A 9,866-nucleotide genomic window follows, 5' to 3' on the forward strand; every position below is an offset into this window, starting at 1 on the left:
AATCAGTGGCAGATTCCGTCATATCACAATTGCTTACTGATTCACTTGGGTATTCACAACAGTATTCACTTATATGTTGCCTCTTTAGAGATAAAAAAGATTTCTAGGGCTTTGGAGCTAATGACGAGCCACCGCCATCTAATACCCATCATTGATAGAATGCACAGCTTACAAATGCTGTTGAGGCCGATGGTGGCCGCGGGGGCCGGGGGAGGGGGGAGGGGGGTGGGTGGGGGTGGAGCCAGGCCTGCAAGGGGCCAGGCAAGATGGCGGCCATGGAGACCAATCAGCGCCCCTGACCCTGGAATCGCTGCCCACTAATCCCCTGCTCCTCATCTTATCGTTCTTGGACTACCGAGACCTAATCAATTGTTGCTATATCAGTCAAAGACTTAGTCAGCTATCAAGTCATGATCCGCTGTGGAGAAGACATTGCAAAACATACTGGCTGATACCTGAGGAAGAGAAAACACAGAAGAACCAGTGTTGGAAATCCCTCTTCATTGATACTTTTCTGATATAGGAAGATATATTGACCATTATGCTGCTATTACAAAGGCCTGGGATGATCTCAAGAAATATTTGGAAACCAGATGTCCAGGTGGTTTTCTCTCTGAAAGAGAGTACTGAAGAGGAAAACCTAGATGCTGCAGAAGCTCAGATGGGCTGCAAAGTTCCAGATGATTATCAATGTTACTATCATATCCACAAAGGGCAGAAGTTAGTGGTTCCTGGGTTGTTGGGAAGCATGGTGCTGTCTAATCACTATCTTTCTGAGGATTTGTTAGACATCTATACAGCTGCTGGACACTTCCAGCAGAGACAGGGACTGAAATATTTTCTCCCTTTAACTTTTTGCATACATAATGGTTTGAGTCGGTACATAGCAGTGGAAGGGCTGAAACAAAAATGAAGTCTTCTACTGATCTTGGAGAGACAGTAGTGTGTGGTCCTGAAGAGAGATCTTAGTTCTTTGCCCAGGAATTGAACGTGGGTCACCTGAGTTGAAAACCAGGAATCCTAGCCGCTAGACCACCAGGCACTAGAGGCTAGCAGCAAAGTGGCCCTGGCTCTTTCCCCTGTTTGAAAGCAAGAATATTTCAAGGAGGCAAAAATTGTAAAAACAGGTACAAAGTTTATTATTAGAGATACAGCATAACATGTGGGTGAGCACGCAGAGAAGCAGCTTGTTTATTTAAGTCAGAAGCAAGGCAGAAATACACACCCAGAGAGAAAGAGTATGGGCGTCCTAAATGAGTAGCACAATAAAGAGGTGATTTAAATCACTTATATAGGACAGTCCTTCTGGGTTTTTGTTTACCTTTGGCCAATTTTCTTATTTCTTTCTTCACACCTGACCTGCCCTAGGACCCTCCCCAACATGCGTGCGCAACATTTTGCTAAGATGTATCCCACCCCAGAGGCCTGTGGGGGGTATGTCCACACTTATTATGGGGTGGCGTCCCCTCCCTTTTTGACCCCCAAGGAGGCATCCTGCGCATGTGCAGACAGGGAAGTTTTCCTTGACCTCAGGAGTGGTCATCTTATCTCTTTACGTCAGCAGAGCTCAGCTTCTGCCACTAGCTTTGTCCTTGGAGCGTCTGCGTGAGAACAAAGCTTCAGTTTTACTCCACTTGACAAACACCAGCTGTCCAGCCCAGGGGCCCATCTATCTCCTACCTCACTACCAAATGTCCAGACCAAATGGCTCGGAGTCCAGCTGCTACTGACATGTTTATCATAGGTGCTACTTTTACTGACTGGTTTACTTCTTATGTCAACAATATTGTATCAGGTGGCTTCCCTATCATCAGAGACCAAATTTTCAGATATGTTTATGATCCAGAGTGTGTAGCAATGACTGGGGATATTACAGTTTCAGTTTCCACATCGTTTCTGCAGGAACTCAGCTCTGTACACCCACCCCACTATTTCTTCACATACCGAATCAGGACTGAAATGTCAAAAGACGCACTTCCTGAGAAGGCTTGCCAGTTAGACAGTCGCTACTGGAGAATAACAAATGCTAAAGGTGATGTGAAGGGACTTCCCTGGTGGTCCAGTGGTTAAGACTTCACTTGCCAGTGCAGGGGGTGCAGGTTCGAATCCTGGTCAGGAAGCTAAGATCCCACATGCCTTGCAGCCAAAAAACCAAAAACATAAAACAGAAGCAATAGTGTAACAAATTCAATAAAGACTTTAAAAATCTTAAATAAAAAAATAAAAAAATAAAGGTGATGAGGAGGAAGTTCAAGGACCTGGGGTTGTTGGTAAATTTCCAACCATCAGTCCAGGCTGGGTATATGAATACACAAGTTGTATATTCATATATAACATCATGCTATATGGAAGGATATTATATCTTCCTTTTTTTTTTACTTTAAAGACAAGATCTCAAATGTCACCATTCCCTGATTCCATATGGCATGTCCAACACTCAGGGTGTCTATAGCTCGATTGGAAATGGGTCCTAATGAATATGAAGAGATGCAAGAGAAAGAAGAGGAGGAGGAGGAAGTAGACGATTATGACCATTTGGCAGATATGGATGAATCTGATGAAGAATACGAGGAGGAGAGATGGAGGAGAATCTTTGATGTTCCCATTCAAAGATGCCACTGCTCTCGTCTTTTTTTAAGCAAGCCTCTGCTGATGGAAACCCTGGGATGAATCCAGCCTGTTAAACAAATTTCTCAATAATGTAAATAATCAAATTGTTCTCAGCTTATAGCAGGAAAACTAGCATGAAATATCGTGCCAGGCCCTGGGTTCTATGAGATGCTACTTTAGGAATTGGATTGTTTGGGTTTGCTTTGTGTTTTTGAGGTAGAGGAGGAAATGGTAAACTTTTTTTTCTCTAGTGTGAAAATAGTTCTCTAGAAATGTCTAGAACAGACATTTCTTTGTTTAAAAATATTTTATACTTATAAAAATATGGAAATGGGAGAGAATTGTTTTGAATAAGGATTTAAAATGAGGCAGAAATACCTACACAAGGATAGAGAGAAAATATGTGACAATGATTCTGTGAAAAGACTTATAAGTTATTTAGAAATGAACAGAATTTGCAATTAGGCTAATCCATTTAGTGATTCCTATATATTTTGTACTCACAGGGAACTAATTGACTAAATAGCTTGAATGCTAGTTGTTTGTCCTTTCTTAGACAATCTGTCCTTGAATTTAGAGTTTTCATCACAACAACCTTGAATTTAAAGTCTGTTAGTATGACTGTGACCTTGAATTTAGTCTTCAACTCTACCAACCTTGAATTTAAAGTCTTCAGCACTATGACCTTTATCATATTGCTCACAGATGCATCATTTTTGAAGTGTAGTGTGTAAAATTATGTATTGTGTTGTTGACTAACAAAAGAGTCTCCACAATGTCTCATGTAGTCTAAATTTGTAAATAATGCTTCTGTTTTGTTTCCCCTTGAAATACTTGACTGTCTAACTTTGTGATAATGTTAAAATTAAGTATGTTTTCCTGAAACATGAATTTTTTTTGTAATTATATAATTGAGAGTTTCGAATGAAATCCTCCAAGTCTCAAAACTCACATTTTGAAAACAAATTTTGGTTCCGATCCTGTATTTTGTATAATTGCCTATTTCCCATAAACTAATATTAATAAGCAAAAAAAAAAAAATGCTGTTGAGCTAAAATAATAAAAATATTAAGGCCTTTATAATAGAAAGGAATGCCTGTGGGCCCAGCTAGATTTTTTTAACTAGATTTAGCCAGTTTGTAGCACCCACTGAGCTCACTAAAGTGAACTTCAGAAAAAAGGGAAGGAAGTGGTTATCTCAACTGAAAAAAAAAAAACAATGATGATGAAAACTCAGAAGAAAATAAGATGAGATCAGAGTAAACACAAATTCTATCAGAATGTTCCTCTGGCTTCACTGATATGTATGCTGTGGATGCCACACTAGTTAGAACAATGGTATTTCCAACTCAGCCTCCTGCCCTGAGTGTGACTGCTCTCACTGACATGAATGTGGAAGGATGGGAATAAGAAATCAATCCAGTGAAGTATTGGCTTCAGTAATACACAAAAAATCAGTTCTAGAAGGTTTAAGTATTTAATTATATCAATACAAAATTACTGGAAGACAATGCCAAAGAATTTTTTCAAGTTGTAGCTAGATTTGACTACATACAATTTTAAATTGTACGTATACAGCAAAATCAAAACTAAAGACAAATGGCAAACTGAACAAAAGTTTGGTAACATACATGACAGACAAGGAGTCACTGACACTAAAATATAAAGCACACGTACAAATAAATAGGAAAAACTGATTACAGTAATGGAAAAGCAGACAAAGGAAATAAGTAGGAAATTCACAAAAGAGAAAATTTAAAGGGACAATATTTATTTTTTAAAAGTTAAACCTCACTCTTACTCAAATAAGTGCAAATTAAAGCAATTAGATAACTTTGTACCTATCAAAATCACTAAAAAAAAATGTTAATGTTAATGCCCAGAACAGACAACAGTATGATACAAACAGCAACAATATTTTGGGAGGGAGAGGGGAGATTGACAAATTTATTAAAAAGCTAAAAATGATGAATCTTTTGACTCAACAAATCTACTTTTTGTAATATAGTCTAATAAAATAATCATGATTGTACACAAAATTTTATCCATAAAAATGTTCAAAATGAAAATATTTATAATATAAAAAATTGAAAACAAGTGCCCCAAAATAGAGGGTTGCTAATTAAATTATGTTATGTTCATACAACAAAGCTGTATGCAACCATCAAAAATGATGCTGTGGGGCTTCCCTGGTGGCGTAGTGGTTGAGAATCTGCCTGCCAGTGCAGGGGACACGGGTTCGAGCCCTGGTCTGGGAGGATCCCACATGCCGCGGAGCATCTAGGCCCGTGAGCCACAATTACTGAGCCTGCACGTCTGGAGCCTGTGCTCCGCAACAAGAGAGGCCGCGATAGTGAGAGGCCCGCGCACCGTGATGAAGAGTGGCCCCCGCTTGCCGCAACTAGAGAAAGCCCTCGCACAGAAACGAAGACCCAACACAGCCAAAAATAAGTAATAAATTAATTAATTAAAAAAACAAAACAAAACAAAACCAAGGTCACTAAGATTTAAAAAAAAAAAATGATGCTGTGGAAGAATATTTAATAACATAGGAATATGTTAATAATTGATTGTTAAGTGATAAAAAGCTATGAAACAGTATGAATAGCATTTTTCCATAAAAGGAGGAAGGGAAGGGAAGAGAAGGGAAAGGAAGGGAAGGGAAGGGAAGGGAAGGGAAGGGAAGGGAAGGGAAGGGAAGGGAAGGGAAGGGACGAGGAAACACCATTATATTAATAGCAGTTTACTTGGGATAGTAGAAATTTGGGTGATTTTTTTCCCCAGCTTTATTGAAATATATTTGACATAGAACATCATGTAAGTCTAAGGTATACAAGGTGATGATCTTATACAAATATACATTGTAAAACGATTACCACAAAAAGGTTAGTTAACATATCCATCACCTCACATAGTTACGTGTGTGTGTGTGTGTTTTGAGAACATTTAAGCTCTACTCTCTTAGCAACTTTCAAGTACACAATACACTATTATTAACTATAGTCACCATGCTGTACATTACATCCCCAGGACTTATTCATCTTATAACTAAAAGTTTGTACCCTTTGACAAACATCTCCCTATATCCCCCACCCCCCCGTCCCTGGCAACCACCAATCTTCTGTTTCTATAAGTTTGGCTTTATTAGATTCCACATATAAGTGAGATCATACAGTATTTTTCTTTCTCTGTCTAACTTACTTCACTTAGCATAATACCCTCAGGTTCATCCAGGTTGTCACAAATGGCAGGATTTCCTTCTTTTAATGGCTGAATAATATTCAAATATATATATATATAATATTATATAATATATTATTATAAGTATTATATATAATAATATTCCATTATATATAGTGATTTTTTTTAAGTTTTGTTTTCCCTCTTAATATTATCTGTATTTATTACAATGCATATGTATAACTATAGTAATTTTGAAGCTATTTTAAAGGAAAAATATACTGTCCAAATATTCTAATCAATTAAAAAAGAATAACTAGAAGAAAAAGGTTAGAGTCTGTAAAATATAGACCACTCCCTGACAAACACGTAGAGAAAAATCTTAAACGTGTTTTTGTGAAAAATTGGACTGTGATTATTAATAATTAATGGAAAATTTTACTATTAATTAGGAGATTTCAAACCAACTTCACTGTTTTTATTGATAGAACTGCTAGGTTGGTGAGCTAAAAAGTGCAATGGACACCATGTAAACAGATTTCTGCAAACAGTTGGAGCTTCTCATAATATTCGTGTAGATAAAATGATGAAAGTTAACCTGTGTGGATTATAAATTTGCTGGATAATCCAAACACTCAAGATAGTTAAGACACAATTGTGCCAACACGGAAAGTGGTTCCTCATTGGGTGCAACAGAGTTTGTTTAATGGTAATCTTTAAATATTTTTACCCCAAAATAAGATAATACAATTTTCAAATTTGTGGATGAATCAGACTGGGAGATAATAGAAAAAAACAAAGGAATCAAGACTCAAAAGTATCTTGCCAAGTTAGAATGCAGGGTCAGAGCAACCCAGAAGACAAGGTAGGAAAAATAGTTTGCTTCTTGGGTATCTGCTTGGAATAATTTGTAAAAGCTGTTGGAATACTGTGTTGAGAGGAATTCTAAAGGCACACAGGGCTTGGGGAGAAGAGCCTTGAATCAGTCAACAATATCTTGTGGTTACATCCCTTCAACACAGTGTATTGTTGCAATATCTTGAAGTTAGGGATTTTTTATTCATTTATTCATTTATTTAATAACTATTTATATAAGTTTCCTATGTGTTCAGGGGGAAAGTGCTAAAATCACTCAACAATGTCTTGAGCTGTAGAGTTGAGATCACACAGTAAACTGTGATAAACTGAAGGTGAAAGAAGAGATTGGTTTATTCACCCATTTATTTAACAATTACTCATATAAACTTTCCTATGTGCCAAGCACCATTCTAAAAGCTTCAAAAATATTAAATCATTTTATTCTCACAACAATCATATGATAAAATATACTATTATTATTCCCACTCTACAACAAATAGGTTAGTTAACTTGCCCAAGGTCAGAGAGCTACTGAGTGGCACAGCCAGGATTCAAGACCAGGAAGTCTGTTTCCTGAGTGGGTGCCCCTAATCACCACACTATTATGTACAACACTTTGCACAATATATGGACCATTACTATGCACATAATAGATTTTAATTTACTTAAAGATAAGTTTTAAACCTTAAATTGAGGAACAGAAAATATAACATGTTATATTTTATATATGTTATACAAACATATATACATGTTATATAAACATGTTATATAAATATAGAAGGTGAGAGACAGATTCATACCAAAAAAAATTAGTTTGGGATTTATTTCAAGTCCAAGAATAATAACGTAGCAGCTAAGAAAACTAATAAACTTTCAGACTTAATTAACAGAAAAGAAGTAAAGGAGAGGAATAAAAGGGAAAAAACTAGAATTTATTGATTGTCTACTGGGTGCTAGGTAGTTTATATGTATATTTTGTTTACCCTTGATTAAATCTCTTGGAGGAAAGTATTTGTGGTAGATTGGTTGCATTACTGGCTTCAGTGGCTTCCCTCTATCCACATCCATCGCAATGTGACTTTGTACCTCTTCCTTCCTTTCCCATCCCCTCTCTGCCCCATCAAGCGATGGAACCTTCACCCCCCGAATTTTTGCTGGATTTTCTTTGGCCAGAAGAATGCAACCAAAGTAACATCATACCAGCTCTGAACCAGGTCTCACAAGGCCTTGTGTGCTGCCATTCTCCTCATCTTGGAACCCTGCTAGTCACCATACAAGCAAGTGTAGACCAGCTTGCTAGAAAATAAGAGACCATTTAAGTCATCACAGCTGAAGTCATCCTAGATCAGTCAACCTACTGAGTCCAGATATATGAGAGTCCAGCCAAGTTCAACCAACCCTCCCGTAGTCTCTTGAGAAATAATATGTGGTTATTGTTTTAGACATTAAGTTTTGAATGGTTTGTTAACATGGCAATAGTCACATGAGACAGTATTATTTTTTCTTTCATAAATGCAAAAATTCAGGCTCAAAGAAGCATTTTACCCAAAAGCATCAAGTTTGTAAGTCAAACTGGGAAGTCAAACCCAACCTATTTCATTTCAAAGCCCAGCCTCCTAACACTCTACCATACATATAACATTCAGATATTAGAATAATCTTCTCACTGACCTCTGCAATAAACTGGCTACATGTGAAGTACTGTATTTAATTCTACATATACTTAAAATGAATCCAGAAGAAAGTAAAAATAATTTTATAAAGTCTATAAGAAAAACATGAGAAAAAAAGTTTGCTTAGGTTGGAAAAGATAAAACTCATGAAGGACATAAAGAGAAGGGTAAATTATTTTCTCTTGCTCCTGTCTTATCTACTCTTATTCCTTTAGAGAACAAGCTCCCCACCACCATCCATGGAAAGATACATCTAGTCCCTCATGCCTATCATTGGATTTAGATGTTGAACTCTCAGTCTTCATGGTGTTTATCACGAGAGGGTCTTCTTGACCTTCACAGGCTCATAGGCTCACTTTGAGCTTCTAGATAGCACTTCTCAAGACCATCTCTGCCTCTGACCACACTGTCTTCAGCTGGATTTTTTTCTTAAATCCCTTTCCAGTTAACATGTTTACCAACTAGACTTGGCCTCTGAAACTTGCCTCTTCCCTCTACGATGATGTAATAAGGAAGCCCCTTCATACCACAAACACATGCACATTTTCTTACCTGGCCTTGCTACAGAAATAATGGTTAAAAAGACAGAATTTAATCGGATTTTATCTTAATAAAAGGGAGCTATGTCTAACAATTAGATTTGTCAAATAAAATCATTGGCCCTCCATGATACGATGAAGACCCAATCCCAGGAATCGTGGTATGTTGCATAAGAGAACCCTTATTGTGATAACTTGGGTAATACAAGTTGCTGAAACAAATAAATACCAAACTTTTAGTAGCTTTGAACAATATAATATTATGTCTCACTCCTGTATTAATCAATGAGAGTGTTTCTAGTCAACTGGTAGCTTTCCTGGAAGTGGTGATTCAAGGACCAAGTCCTGTCTTGTGCCTCTACCAACACCATCCTCAGAAACATACAGGGTTTTTTGTTTTGTGTGTTTTTTTGTTTTTGTAAATCCAGCCAGAGATGAGGGAGGAAAGAGAAGATGGAAAAAGCACCTGCTTCTTAACCACCTCAGCCAACAAGCTATGTGCACCAGATTCCAATAGTGAAAGCTAGTCGTATGTCTCCACTGAAATGTAAGAAGAATTGGGAAATGCAGTCCTTGGTCACTTCCAAGAAGCCACCGCCCAGTAACTACTCCTCACTCTGAAAGGGGAATGAAAATGTTCAATGAAGAGCCAGTCATCACTACTGCCATTGGATAATAAAATAAATGGGCTTTAAGTTCTATTTTAACTCCAGTTTTCAAGGCTCTCAACTTTCATAAAGGTTTAGCCCAAGAAACATCCACTTGCATTTAACTGCAAACTCTTCAAATTTCTAGTTTGAACACACTGATCACAAGCTCTTATACTAGACTCTAAGGACTTGGAGGGCAAGAATGGAGTCCTCTAAAATTTGTATGCCCAGAGCACTCTCTCCTACATACTGTAGCTGCCCAACGAATATTTGTTGAGTAAATGAATATTAGGTTATCCAGGGTTACGTATACAAAATGAACCTGAATTCATCCTTGAATTCAATGTCAGGGATGT

At 37.4% G+C, this 9,866-nt stretch overlaps 1 pseudogene across 1 annotated transcript; it reads left to right on the top strand.

Annotated features, from left to right (window-relative positions):
- The first annotated feature begins 266 nt into the window (after nt 1-266).
- On the top strand, nt 267-4,786 carry LOC309634202 (F-box only protein 3-like; annotated as a pseudogene). Its single transcript has 3 exons — nt 267-889; nt 1,657-2,032; nt 2,235-4,786. The product of its transcript is annotated as an F-box only protein 3-like (transcript).
- Nucleotides 4,787-9,866: the final 5,080 nt, after the last annotated feature.

Source organism: Balaenoptera borealis (assembly GCF_965194805.1).
Source record: "Balaenoptera borealis genome assembly, chromosome: 1".
In the NCBI taxonomy this organism is placed as follows: Eukaryota; Metazoa; Chordata; class Mammalia; order Artiodactyla; family Balaenopteridae; genus Balaenoptera; species Balaenoptera borealis.